Source organism: Salvelinus alpinus, chromosome 14 (assembly GCF_045679555.1).
Source record: "Salvelinus alpinus chromosome 14, SLU_Salpinus.1, whole genome shotgun sequence".
In the NCBI taxonomy this organism is placed as follows: domain Eukaryota; kingdom Metazoa; phylum Chordata; class Actinopteri; order Salmoniformes; family Salmonidae; genus Salvelinus; species Salvelinus alpinus.
In genome coordinates, this window is record NC_092099.1 from 21,345,132 (window position 1) to 21,360,265 (window position 15,134).

Genomic DNA, 15,134 nt, shown 5'->3' on the forward strand with positions numbered 1-15,134 from the left:
ATACATTTTTGGGTGAGCCTCTCGGGCTTCCGTGCTAGTCGCGTACCCTCATACCTCCGGTTCCTCTCTCCGGTTGCCTCTGCTCTCCTCCCTGCCTCCAGCTGTTCCCATGGGAGGCGATCCTTTCCAGCCAGGATCTCCTCCCATGTGTAGCAACCCTTGCCGTTGAAGACATCTTCCCATGTCCATTCCTCTGTCTGTCTCTGCTGCTGTCGCTGCCCGTTGCCACGCTGCTTGGTCCGGGTTTGGTGGGTGTTTCTGTAACGGTTTTCATCCAGGGGTGAAGGAGAGGACCAAAGTGCAGCGCGGCTAGTGTTAAACATGTTTAATAAAGAACAAGTGAAACACTACAAACAACAATACAAAATAACAAATGTGCAAAAACCGAGACAGACCTATCTGGTGCAGACAATCACAGAGACAGGAAACAAACACCCAACAAAATCCCAACACAAAACAAGCCTCCTATATATGATTCTCAATCAGGGACAACGATTACCATCTGCCTCTGATTGAGAACCATATTAGGCTGGACATAGAAACAGACAAACTAGACACACAACATAGAATTCCCACCCAGCTCACGTCCTGACCAACACTAAACAAGCAAAACACATAATAACTCTGGTCAGGACGTTACACCTGTCACCACACACAAGCGCACCAGCATCTCATGACACTCACCATCACCTCCTTGATTATCATCCCTATATCTGTCACTCCCCTTGGTTCTATCCTCAGGTGTTATTGACGCTGTTTCATGTCGGTGCGTTGTTTGTGTTTCATTAAAACACTCACTCCCTGTACTTGCTTCCCGACTCTCAGCACAGTCAAACACATTTTCTTCCAACAGTTTTCTAAGAGCTGGCAGCAAGCTGATAGGTCGGTTGTTAGAACCAGTAAAGGCCGCTTTACCATTCTTGGGTAGCGGAACTACTTTGTCCTTAGGCTTCCCCCCAGGCCTGAGGACAAACACTCCATAGGAGTGGCTATAGAGTCAACTACCATCCTCAGTAGCGTTCCATATTTATTTAACCAGAGTTGTCAGTTAAGAACAAATTCTTATTTACCATGACGGCCTACTCCAGCCTCCCCTAACCCGGACGACGCTGGGCCAATTGTGCGCCGCCCTATGGGACTCCTAATCACGGCCAGTTGTAATACAGCCTGGAATCGAACCAGGGTGTCTGTAGTGATGTTTCTAGCACTAAGATGCAGTGCCTTAGACCGCTGGCCCACTCGGGGGCCCAAACATGGATTGTGTATGTGTGCCATTCAGAGGGTGAATGGGCAAGACAAAATATTTAAGTGCCCTTGAACGGGGTATGGTAGTAGGCGCACCAGTTTGTGTTAAGAACTGCAAAGCTTCTGGGTTTTTTCACACTCAATAGTTTCCCATGTGTATCAAAAATGGTCCACCACCCAAAGGACGGGAGGGTAGCTCTCCAGGAACTGGGTTGGAGAGGTAAGATGGCGGACTGAACACAGTGGTGCAGATGGCCTCAAGATAAATACGTAATATTCAATAGCTGTACATTTGACTAAATATTAGCACTTCACTCCACATACTCGTGGGTAATAACCTTCAATCTGGATAACACAAAATAAATTCTAAGGCTAGAGAAGTTTATCGACCAATATTACCAAAACAATCAACACCCAAACATGACAGAGAGTAAACATGGAGAATGAAAAAACTGCGACAATGGAAAAAGAGAGTGGATAAAATTTTAACGTTAATGAACTTAAAAAGGAGAACATGTCTCTGAGAGAAGCCTTATTTGACATAGATCTATGCTGTATGAGAGAATCTGGTACTTACTGGTATCAAAGAAAAGGAAGGCGAAGATAATTATTTCTTACAGTGCTACAGATCCCAGGGGATGTTGTCGACAAAATCCAGCTCCAACTCAAATGTATACCATTTCGAACAGAGAAGACTGAGATAGGAGCTCCCAATTGTTGCCAAATGTGCATTCTTCAAAGATAAAATAATTGTTAAAAGCCTGGGTAAAAGACTCGCTGGCACAGAAATGGGCATGAATGATCAGTTCCTGAAGAAAATTGCAGAACGGTGCAAAGTTCTGTACCCACACTATAACCCTCCCGTGGTCCTCGGGTCAGGGTGACCCAGGTCCTGTGTGTGGAGGGCTCCCCGCTCTGTGCTTTGTGCTCGGTGGGTCAGAGCGACCCAGACCCTGTGTTTCCAAGGCTCCCGCTCTGTGCTCTGTGCTCGTGGGTCAGAGCGACCCAGCCAACCACTACATAGGTCCAGACATGCTTCGCTGTGTGCTCATGGGTCAGAGCGACCCTGCCAGCCACTACACCGGTCCAGACATGCTCCGCTGTGTGCTCGTGGGTCAGAGCGACCCTGCCAGCCACTGGCGAGGCGTATGCCGTTGAGTGTAGAGAGTCTGCGAGTGTGCCGAGTTTGCCCGTGGCTCCCCGCTCTGTGCTCCCCGCTCTGTGGGTCAGAGCGACCCAGCCAGCCACTACACAGGTCCAGACATGCTCCGCCGTGTGCTAGAGAGAGCAGCCAAGTGTTATTGTGGTTCGGGTGGGTCAACTGCACACGGCTACACACTCGCGCGCAAGCGAGCCTCGTGCATTTTCAGGCCTTGGTGTCCAGCGTAAGCGGCCTGCCGTAGAGAGGATACTAATATTGTCAGCGGCACACACACACACAAACACACAAAGTGACTGGCGCCCCACCCGTGCCAAGTGCGCTCTTCCCCGCAGCTCAGTGGACCCGATCAGAGGAGCCGAGTGGCCATTGCCGTGCGTTTCACGGCCGCGCAGGTTCTAGAACAGATCTTGTCCAGGGTGGACGGAGAAGACAACTCAGATTCCGAGGAGGAGGAGGAAGAGGTTTCGGAAGACGAAGACGGGGAAGAATACAACCCCGAGCGCCGCCAGGTCGACGAGGCTTCTCCTGCCTCTTCTGAGGAAGAGCCCGAGGAAGCCCCTGAGGACGAGCGCGAGGACCAATGCGAGGAAGATATCTCCTCGGCGCCGGACCAAAGGGAGATGCCGTTGCTGTCGAAAAATGGCAAAAACAAATGGTCCCCCGTGGCCTACGGCCGCCTCCACCACCGCAGGGCCCGTGCGATCTGCCACGTCGGGCGAGACTCCGGGCCCCACGGCCTACGCCGCGACCCAGGCGCGTGACATCGCGTCCGCCTTCCACCTGTTTGTCACACCGGCCATAGAAAGGATAATTGTGGAAATGACGAACCTGGGGCCAGAAAATACGGCGACGGCTGGCGACCCATGGACGCCACGGACCTGCGCGCCTACGTAGGGCTGCTGATCCTAGCGGGCGTCTACAGGTCCCGAGGCGAGGCCGCGGCCAGCCTGTGGGACGCCGAGAGCGGCAGGACCGTGTTCCGAGCCACCATGCCGCTCAAGGTCTTTCACAGGTACTCGAGGCTGCTGCGATTCGACGACCGCCAGTCGAGACCCGCAAGACTCGCCACGGACAAACTCGCAGCCATCAGAGAGGTCTGGGACCTGTGGGAGGCGTGGCTGCCGGCCCTCTACAACCCGGGGCCCGACGTGACGGTGGACGAGCAACTGGTCCCGTTCAGAGGTACTGTGCGTGCGTGCGTTCGCGTGCGTGTGTGTGTGTTAGCAGCGTGTGTAACACAAAAAGGCCGTTGGCCCCAATGGGAAATACGGCATCAAGTCGTGGGTGGCCTGCGACGCCAAGTCCAGCTACGCTTGGAAGATGCAAGTGTACACCGGCAAGGCGGCCAGCGGAGGCCCCGAGAAGAACCAGGGGATGCGTGTCATCCTCGACCTGACAACGGGACTGAGCGGTCGCAACGTCACCTGTGACAACCTCTTCACCTCCTACGAACTGGGCCAGCGGCTCCTCGAGAGGAACCTCACCATGGTGGGCACGGTGAGAAAGAACAAGGCCGAGCTCCCGCCCGCGTTGCTCGAGTCCAAGGGCAGACAGGTCCTGTCCTCCAGGTTTGCCTTCACGCCTACGGCCACTCTAGTGTCCTACCTGGCAAAGAAAAACAAGAACGTGCTACTTTTGAGCACGCTGCACACAGAGGGCGACATTAGTGATCGCCGCGACAGGAAGCCGGCCCTCATCCTAGACTACAACTGCAACAAGGGCGGCGTTGACAACCTAGACAAGGTGGTCGGCACCTACAGCTGCAGACGGATGACTGCCCCTGGTCGTCTTCAACAACATCCTCAACGTGTCCTCCTACAACGCCTTTGTCATATGGCGAGAGATCAAGCCTGACTGGATGCCTCACAAGCGGAACAAGCGCAGGGTGTTCCTCGAGCAGCTGGGAAAGGCACTCGTGAAGCCGCCGATCCAAAGAAGGCAGCATCTCCCCCGCAACGAAGCAGCCTCAGCACTTGTCAAAGTCCTACAGAGTGCTACGGCGGCGGCTCGTGATCCACAGCGCGAGGAGCCCGCCGCTGCCCCGGCCGCTGCCCCGCTCGCTGCCTTGGTGTCAGCTCTGCCCACCCAAGAAGGACTCCAAGACACACACGGTGTGCTGCAGGTGTAAGAAATACATCTGCAAAGGCTGTTCACATGCATACTGTCACACTTGCGCACATTGGGCCTTTAGCCAGGACGGGACAGGGTGACCCGGAGGATGCGGGGACTAGACACAATACGAGGACGACGGGAGGGTTAAGGACGGCAGGTAGCCTAGTGGTTAGAGCGTTGGACTATTAACCGAAAGGTTGCAAGATGGAATCCCCAAGCTGACATGGAAAATATCTGTTGTTCTGCCCCTGAACAAGGCTGTTCCTAGGTTGTCATTGAAAATAAGAATGTGTTCTTAACTGACTTGCCTAGTTAAAAAGGTAAAATAAACAAACACATTTAAAAGGAGAATAGATTAAAAGGGAAACGTATAGCTCTTGTAGTCGATAAACAGTGTATTGATAACAAAATGTTCCGAGACACCAAGACTACTCCAAGGCTATTCTAAATATCAAGTTCCCATAGAGGAGTCAAATAATGGAACACCCAATACTATCCATGGTAGGGATTGTAATAACAAAAATTACCTCAGCAAAAAAAAGAAACGTCCTCTCACTGTCAACTGCGTTTATTTTCAGCAAACTTAACATGTGTAAATATTTGTATGAACACAAGATTCAACAACTGGGACATAAACCGAACAAGTTCTACAGACATATGAACAAAGGGGGGGTCAAAATCAAAAGTAACAGTCAGTATCTGGTGTGGCATTAAGTACTGCAGTGCATTTCCTCCTCATGGACTGTGCCAGTTCTTGCTGTGAGATGTTACCCCACTCTTCCACCAAGGCACCTGCAAGTTCCCGGACATTTCTGGGGGGAATGGCCCTAGCTCTCTCCCAGACTTGCTCAATGGGATTAAGATCCGGGAACTTCGTTTGCCATGGCAGAACACTGACATTCCTGTCTTGCAGGAAATCACGCACAGAATGAGCAGTATGGCTGGTGGCATTGTCATGCTGGAGGGTCATGTCAGGATGAGCCTGCAGGAAGGGTACCACGAGTGAGGAGGATGTCTTCCCTGTGACCCACAGCGTTGAGATTGCCTGCAATGACAACAAGCTCAGTCCGATGATGCTGTGACACACTGCCCCAGACCATGACGGACCCTCCACCTCCAAATCGATCCCGCTCCAAAGTACAGGCCTCAGTGTAATGCTCATTCCTTTGACGATAAATGCGAATCCGACCATCACCCCTGGTGAGACAAAATCACGACTCGTCAGTGAAGAGCCCATAAGGCAACGTTGTTGCCAGTGATGTCTGGTGAGGACCTTCCTTACAACAGGCCTACAAGCCCTCAGTCCAGCCTCTCTCAGCCTATTGCGGACAGTCTGAGCACTGATAGAGGTATTATGCGTGCCTGGTGTAACTCGGGCAGTTACCATCCTGTACCTGTCCCGCAGGTGTGATGTTCGGATGTACCAATCCTGTGCAGGTGTGGTTACACATGGTCTGCCACTGCGAGGACAATCAGCTGTCTGTTCTGTCTCCCTGTAGCGCTGTCTTAGGCGTCCGAATGAAAGCGTGCCCAAAGTCAACTGCCTGTTACTCTGGCCCAGAATCTAGGATATGCATATAATTGGTAGATTTGGATAGAAAACACTAAAGTTTCTAAAACTGTTAAAAATATGTCTGTGAGTATAACAGAACTGATATGGCAGGTGAAATCCCGAGGACAAATCATCCCTACCACAAAAAAAAAAAATATCAGCCTACCACTATTTAATGGCTGTCACTTTCATTATAAGGCGAAGTCCTCCCAGATTGCTGTTCCTAGGACTTCCACAAGATGTCAGTCTTTAGAAAGAGTTGCAGGCTGGCTTAACAAGACGTTAAGCTTTATTTTTTTGTATTACACTTGTGATTTTATGAAAGTTAAATATTTATAATTCTGTAGTTTGAATTTTGCGCTCCGCAATTTCACCGGATGTTGGCCAGGTGGGATGCTACCGTGCCACCTGCCAAAAAGAAGTTAACAATAAATTTGTGGAGTGGTTGAACGCCTTGAAAAATAAGTGTTAATGACTCCAACCTAAGTATGTAAACTTCTTACTTTAACTGTATGGCGCATAATGTATTAAGTTTTATTCACATGTTTGCAAGTACTGGTGACAATGCATTCCGATTATTGCATAGATCGTAATGGACACCTATGATGTGTGTAAAAAACTTTTTTGAAGGTTGTACTGATTTAAAATGAGCTAACGCTAAGCTATTTTCCAGCTTATTGTGGCGCCATGTTTGTTGACATTATACAATTCATTCTGGGTGTCACGTAAACATCTGTCAGACGAAGACGTTATAATGAAGTGAAGGAATGGTTCACTCATCTTTCGGGTAAACTTCTGGAATTGAATGTTCGTACACAACACACCCTTCAACATGCATACTGCAAACAGACCAAAGTCATGGCGGCATGCAGGAACTACCCATCGTCGGATTACTTTCGATTTCTAGAAAATATTTTACAAAATTATTTCGCTCAATATTGAGCTCACGTGTGATGTGACGAATTATAAATAGCAATTGCTATTAGCTAATTCATATTGTGGTTTCTGTCAGCTGAGAGTTATCTAAATTTGACCGCTTGTGTTACGTCAGTATTTCATCAGTTAGTGCTAGGACTAATGTAGCGCATACAATTAAAAAAGTATTGTTGGATATTATTCATCCTGATCAGACAGGCTTTTTACATGTATGATACATTGGAGATGATATAAATACTAGAACAAATCTGGGAAAACCAGGCCTGGTATTCATAGCTGACTTGAATCCTTTTGATAAAGTATGACTGGAATTTATATGTAAATGCCTGGAATATTTACAATTCGGAGAATCTCATAAAATGGGTTAAAGTTATGTATAGTAACCCTTGGTGTAAAACAGTAAATAATGGCCACTTCTCAAAGTATTAAACTGTATAGAGGAGTAAAACAAGGTCGTCCACTATCGGCATATCTATTTATGACAATTGAAATGTTAGCTATTAAAATCAGATAATAATATCAAGGGGTTAGAAGTCTAGGGCTTAAAAAAAAAGTGTCTATGTACGCTGATGATTCATATTTTCTTTTAAATCCACAACTTGGATCCACCCACAGCCCTGTAGAGGATCCAGGTAGTTTTTCAAACCTCTGGATTACAACCAAATTGTTGGTTGTTCCCCCTCAAGCCGATACCATGACGGACCTCAAAGAACTTCACTGGACTTCATGCAAACCATATATCCTGAGGCTGCATTTATTGTAGCTGGAGATTATAACAAAGCAAATTTGAGGAAAACGCTACCGAAGTTGTTTCAACACATTGACCCTAATACTTGCGCTGCTAAAACACTGATACTCCAACTTCCGGGATACGTATAAAGGCCCGCCCATTGGCAAATCTGATCACAACTCCATTTTGCTCTTGGCTTTCTATAGGCAGAATCTCAAACAGGAAGTACCCATGCTAAGGACTATTCAACGCTGAAAAGGCGACTCCAGGATGCTGGCCTTCTAGGCAGAGTTCCTCTGTCTAGTGTCTGTGTTATTTTGACCATTGTAATCTTTTCTTTGTATTGGCCAGTCTGAGATATGGCTTTTTATTTGCAACTCTGCCTAGAAGGCCAGCATTCCGTTGTCGCCACTTCACTGTTGACGTTGAGACTGGTGTTTCGCGGGTAATATTTAATGAAGCTGCCAGTTGAGGACTTGGTGTCTGTTTCTCAAACTAGACACTAATGTACTTGTCCTCTTGCTCAGTTGTGCCCCGGGGCCTCCCACTCCTCTTTCTATTCTGGTTAGAGCCAGTTTGCGCTGTTCTGTGAAGGGAGTAGTACACAGCATTGTACGAGATCTTCAATTTCTTGGCAATTTCTCGCATGGAATAGCCTGACGAGTTTCAGAAGAAAGTTCTTGGTTTCTGGCCATTTTGAGCCTGTAATCGAACCCACAAATGCTGATGCTCCAGTGTTACGGACGCCTCTTGGAGGGAACGCAACACCCTGCTACTCTCAACTCCCCGTGGAGTGAAAGAGGTATGTGACTGCAGGTGCGGGTAAGGATGACAGAAGCAGAGATTTTTACCGTTTACTGGGAATTTATTACAATTTAGCATTAACACTGGCATTAACACTGGCATGATAGATGTGCAAATTATGATGTGCAAGTAGAGATACTGGGGTGCAAAAGAGCAAAAAAATAAATAACAATAAGGGGATGAGGTAGTTGGTTGTGCTATTTACAGATGGGCTGTGTACAGGTACAGTGATCGGTAAGCTGCTCTGACAGCTGATGCTTAAAGTTAGTGACTTTTGGAATTCATTCCAGTCATTGGCAGCAGAGAACTGGAAGGAAAGGCGGCCAAACGAGGTGTTGGCTTTGGGGATGACCAGTGAAATATACCTGCTGGAGCGCGTGCTACTGGTGGGTGTTGCTATGGTGACCAGTGAGCTGAGATAAGACGGGGCTTTACCTATACCAGTGGGTTTGGCAACAAATATGTAGCGAGGGCCAGCCAAAGAGAGCATACAGGTCGCAGTGGTGGGTAGTATATAGGGCTTTGGTGACAAAACGAATGGCACTGTAATAGACTACATCCAGTTGGCTGAGCAGAGTGTTGGAGGCTATTTTGTAAATGACATCGCCAAAGTCAAGGATCGGTTGGATAGTCAGTTTTATGAGGGTATGTTTGGCAAGATGAGTGAAGGAGGCTTTGTTGCGAAATAGGAAGCCGATTCGAGATTTAATTTTGGATTGGAGATGCTTAATGTGAGTCTGGAAGGAGAGTTTGCAGTCTAACCAGACACCTAGGTATTTGTAGTTGTCCACATATTCTAAGTCAGAACCGTCCAGAGTAGTGATGCTAGTCGGGCGGGCAGGTGCGGGCAGCAATCGGTTGAAGAGCATGATTTAGTTTTACTAGCATTTAAGAGCAGTTGAAGGCCACGGAAGGAGTGTTGTATGGCATTGAAGCTCGTTTGGAGGTTCGCTAACACAGTGTCCAAAGAAGGGCCAGATGTATACAGAAGGGTGTTGTCTGCGTTGAGGTGGATCAAGGAATCACCAGCAACAAGAGCGACATCATTGATGTATATAGAGAAAAGAGTCGGCCCGAGAATTGAACCCTGTGACACCCCCATAGAGACTGCCAGAGGTCCAGACAACAGGCTCTCCGATTTGACACACTGAACTCTATCTGAGAAGCAGTTGGTGAACCAGACGAGGCAGTCATTTGAGAAACCATGGCTATTGAGTCTGCCGATTAAAAATGTGGTGATTGACAGAGTCGAAAGCCTTGGACAGGTCGATGAATACAGCTGCACAGTACTGTCTTTTATCGATGGCGGTTATGACATAATTTAGGACCTTGAGTGTAGGCTGAGGTACACCGATGACCAGCTCGGAAACCAGATTGCATAGTGGAGACGATACGGTGGGATTCTAAATGGTCAGTGATCTGTTTGTTAACTTGGCTTTCGAAGACTTTAGAAAGGTAGGGCAGGATGGATATAGGTCTGTAACAGTTTGGGTCTAGAGTGTCTCCCCCTTTGAAGAGGGGGATGACCACGGCAGCTTTCCAATCTTTAGGGATCTCAGAGGATACAAAAGAGAGGTTGAACAGGCTGGTAATAGGGGTTGCAACAATTTCGGGAGATCATTTTAGAAAGAGGGTCCAGATTGTCTAGCCCAGCTGATTTGTAGGGATCCAGATTTTGCAGCTCTTTCAGAACATCAGCCATCTGGATTTGGGTGAAGGAGAAGCAGGTGGGGGGCTTGGGCAAGTTGCTGTGGGGGGGTGCAGAGCTGTTGGCCCGGGGTAGGGGTAGCCAGGTGGAAAGCATGGCCAGCCGTAGAAAAATGCTTTGAAATTGAGATATTCTCGATTATTGTAGATTTATCAGTGGTGACAGTATTTCCTAGCCTCAGTGCAGTGGGCAGATGGGAGGAGGTGCTCTTATTCTCCATGGACTTTACGATGTTCCAAATCTTTTTGGAATTAGTGCTACAGGATGCACATTTCTGTTTGAAAAAGCTAGCCTTAGCTTTCCTAACTGACTGTGTATATTGGTTCCTGATTTCCCCGAAAGTTGCATATTGAGGGGGCTATTCGATGCCAATGCAGTACTCCACAGGATATTTTTGTGCTGGTCAAGGGCAGTCAAGTCTGGAGTGAACCAAGGGCTGTATCTGTTCTTAGTTCAATTTTTTTTGAATGGGGCATGCTTCTTTAAGATGGTGAGGAAAGCATTTTTAAAGAACAACCAGGCATCCTCTTCTGACGGGATGAGGTCAATATCCTTCCAGGATACCCGGGCCAGGTCGATTAGAAAGGCCTGCTCGCTGAAGTGTTTTAGGGAGCGTTTGACAGTGATGAGGGGTGGTGGTTTGACTGCGGGCACATTACAGATGCAGGCAATGAGGCAGTGATCGCTGAGATCCTGGTTGAAGACTGCATAGGTGTATTTAGAGGACAAGTTGGTCAGGATGAAATCTATGAGGATACCCATGTTTACGGATTTAGGGTTGTACCTGGTAGGTTCCTTGATAATTTGTGTGAGATTGAGTGCATCTAGCTTAAATTGTAGGATGGCTGAGGTGCTAAACATATCCCAGTTCAGGTCACCTAACAGTACAAACTCTGAAGATAGATGGGGGTCAATCAATTCACATATGGTGTCCAGGGCACAGCTGGGGGCCTGTAACAAGCAGCAACGGTGAGAGACTTGTTTCTTGAAAGGTGGATTTTTAAAAGTAGAAGCTCAAACTGTTTGGGCACAGACCTGGATAGCATGACAGAACTCTGCAGGCTATCTCTGCAGTAGATTGCAACCCCCGCCCCCTTTGGCAGTTCTATCTTGACGGAAAATGTTGTAGTTTGGGATGGAAATGTCAGAATTTTTGGTGGCCTTCCTAAGCAAAGATTCAGACACGGCTAGGACATCAGGGTTGGCGGAGTGTGCTAAAGCAGTGAATAAAACAAATTTAGGGAGGAGGCTTCTGATGTTAACATGCATGAAACCAAGGCATTTACGGTTACAGAAGTCAACAAATGAGAGCGTCTGGGGAATAGGTGTGATGCTGGGGGCTACAGGGCCTTGGTTAACCTCTACATCACCAGAGGAACAGAGGAGGAGTAGGATAAGGGTATGGCTAAAGGCTATAAGAACTGGTCGTCTAGTGCGTTGGGAACAGAGAACAAAAGGGGCATATTTCTGGGCGTGGTAGAATAGATTCAGGGCATAATATACAGACAAGGATATGGTAGGATGTGAGTACAGTGGGGGTAAACCTTGGATTGAGTGACGGTGTCTGGAGACACCAGCTAAGCCAGGTGCGGTCTCCCCATGTGTTGGGTGTGTGACAAAAGAGCTATCTAAGGCATTTTGAGCTGGACTAGGGGCACTAAAGTGAAATAGAACAATAACCAACCGAAACAGAAGAAGACAAGGCATATTGACATTAGAAAGAGGCATGTGTAGCCGAGAGGTCATAGGGTCCAATGAGCAGCAATAGGTGAGTCTGGGAGCCATTCGGTAGTCACTACTATGTTAGGCGTTCAAAAAGCTAGCGGGCCGGGGCTTGCAGATCGGTCTTCGGTGACATCACAACGGAAAAGCCTGTTGAAACCACATCGGATGATTACGTCGGCAGACCAGTCGTGATGGATCGGCGGGGCTCCGTGTCGGCAATAAAGGATCCAGGCCAATTGTCAAAATAGGTATTGTAGCCCACGAATTAGCGGGTATACCTCTTCGGCTAGCTGGGAGATGGGCCTAGCTCGAGTCTAGCTCAAGGCTAACTGGTGCTTGCTTCGGGACAGAGGCGTTAGCCAGCGGTAGCCACTCGGTTGCAGCTAGCTAGCTGCGATGATCCGATGATTCACATACATAACTGATTTCCTCTCTAAATGACTTAAAGATTGCTGTCATCCTGCTGTTCTCCTGTTTAAATTCATTGAGCAGACCCTGGAAGAACTGCAAACTGTTCTTCAGGTCCTGGACCACTCTAGACAGATTGTCCATTATTTTATTAGTTGACTCCACCAGTATTTGGATACAACACATGAAGCTATTTTCGAACAACTGCTTGTAGAACTCTTTATGTTCGTTTAACCCATAACAGTCTAAGCCCTGTCTAAGTCGGGGGAGGGGGTTCTACTAAACTATATGGAATTGTTTTAAGAAGGTCATACCAAGGACCAGTTAGCTATTTGATTTTAAATTTTAAGACCCCTTGACGTATCCCAAAAATATATTTAAAAAAATAGTTTGATGACAATGTATTTTTGGTCTTACAGCTATTAGCCCAAACAAATGCATTGTGAGGCCTGTGGACACACTATAGCAAAACAACTGACACGCACATGTTCATGAGTCTCACCTTTCATAAGAAAATAAGTATGTTAATTCATAGTTATTTTGCTAAAGAAAGCCACGAGATAGATACATGTTTCAATGCATGCCAAGCATTGGTCATGAAGAATGTCACTCAAGAGTAGCTAGTAGTTGGGAGTAGCTCTACATTGAATATGAAGACTTAAATCCTGATGTAAGACTCTATCTTAACACTGTTTTCCCCCTGCTAGACACCCAGGCCCATCGTGTCACTCATAGTGGTTAACTACTAGGCCTGATCTTAGGCCGAAGCCTGGGCCTCTGGTTGTACTGCAGCCAATGCCGCGTGGCAGGACCATGGGCCGGCCCTGTAGCGTGCTGCTGAGTGCAGCTGAGACCTGACGTCGGGGCTCTGTTTGTGTGTTTTGGATGGAGATGGACCATGGAGGATCTTCCTCCTAATTGCGTAGCACTAGCAGAGCTCCAATGAGGCGGAATGCCTGCTTTGTTTTAGGGGTGGCTCCTCATGTCAATGTCCTGGGTGAGTCCTCTCTTGGGCCATAATTTAAGAGCGGAGAAGAGAGAGTGTGACCAAAAGCAACATCCAAATGATGGAAGGATGGGAAGTGGAAAAAAGAAGGGGAAAGAGAGAGCAGGCTCCTGAGTAATGTGGTGAGAGATGTGCTGTTGGGCCGGTGGATTTGAGGATTTTTACAGAGCAGATCACGATGGGGAAAGGGGTTTGCCAGCACATACTCTGCTTACACGTTTCTGCCATAGTCTTAAAAAAAACATACAATCAGAATTTGGACACTGAAATATGATATGTAGAGCAGGGTTGAACAATTGTACTAGAGAAGTTTCATCACAACACCAAGGATAATAGACAGATTATGATCTTGATATTTGTTCATTCAAACAGAGGTCATAACTCACATCAAGCAGAGGCATATTAAGTTTGTCTTCCGTTGTTTGTTATTTTTGGATGTTGAATAAGCTGATTCTGACCAAATTCCCCAATCTAAATAGAACACTCTGTACTAGGAGGTCATGCTATTTCTGAAGCACAGCAGCCAAAGCACAGAAAGTAAGGCTCTTACACCGATTTATGGCAATCCAACATCTACAGGGTTATGCTCCTGGTTTTACTGGTGTTGAATGATAACTTAAGTAGGATAGCACAGGTAAAACAAGTTGAAGGTTTACATAGAAAGCACACATGAATAGCACACACCTGCACATGCTCATAAAAATACACATACTTTAGGCCTACATGTGGGAACACAGACACACACATGGACATTCACACAAACATACATGGTTTAAAAGGAGTGCCCGATTGCATGACTGTAGATCGCATGGGGTTAGCTCTAATCCTCATACACACAAACACACACATAGACATGGCTCACATCAACACTATTATCCCAGAAACCATAGACCCACTCCAATTTGCATGCTGCACCAACAGATCCACAGATGATTCAATCTCTATTGCACTCCACACCGCCCTTTCACACCTGAACAAAAGGAACACTTATGTGAGAATGGTATTCATTGACAACAGCTCAGCGTTCAACACCGTAGTGCCCTCAAAGCTCATCACTAACCTGAGGACCCTGGGACTAAACACATCCCTCTGCAACTGGATCCTGGACTTCCCGACGGGCCACCCCCAGGTGGTAAGGGTAGTCAACAACACATCCGCCACGCTGATCCTCATCACGGGCGCTCCTCAGGGGTGCGTGCTCAGTCCCCTCCTGTACTATCTGTTCACTCATGACTGCACGGCCAGGCATGACTCCAACACCATCAAGTTTGCAGTGGTAGGCCTGATCACCGACAACGATGAGACAGCCTATAGGGAAGAGATCAGAGACCTGACCGTGTGGTGCAAGGACAACAACCTCTCCCTCAACGTGATCAAGACAAAGGAGATGATTGTGGACTACAGGAAAAGGAGGTCCGAGCACGCCCCCATTCTCATCGACGAGGCTGTAGTGGAGCAGGTTGAGAACTTCAAGTTCCTTGGTATCCACATCACCAACAAACTAACATGGTCCAAGCACACCAAGACAGTCGTGAAGAGGGCACAACAAAACCTATTCCCCCTCAGGAGACTGAAAAGATTTGGCATGGGTCCTCAGATCCTCAAAAGGTTTTACAGCTGCACCATCGAGAGCATCCTGACGGGTTGCATCACTGCCTGGTATGGCAACTGCTCGTCCTCCGACTGCAAGGCACTACAGAGGGTGTGCGTACGGCCCAGTACATCACCGGGGCCAAGCCCCCTGCC

At 47.7% G+C, this 15,134-nt stretch overlaps 1 pseudogene; it reads left to right on the top strand.

Annotated features, from left to right (window-relative positions):
- LOC139538225 (piggyBac transposable element-derived protein 4-like) overlaps nucleotides 1-4,535 on the top strand; it is a 117,310-nt pseudogene extending 112,775 nt beyond the window's left edge.
- The last annotated feature ends 10,599 nt before the right edge of the window (nucleotides 4,536-15,134 follow it).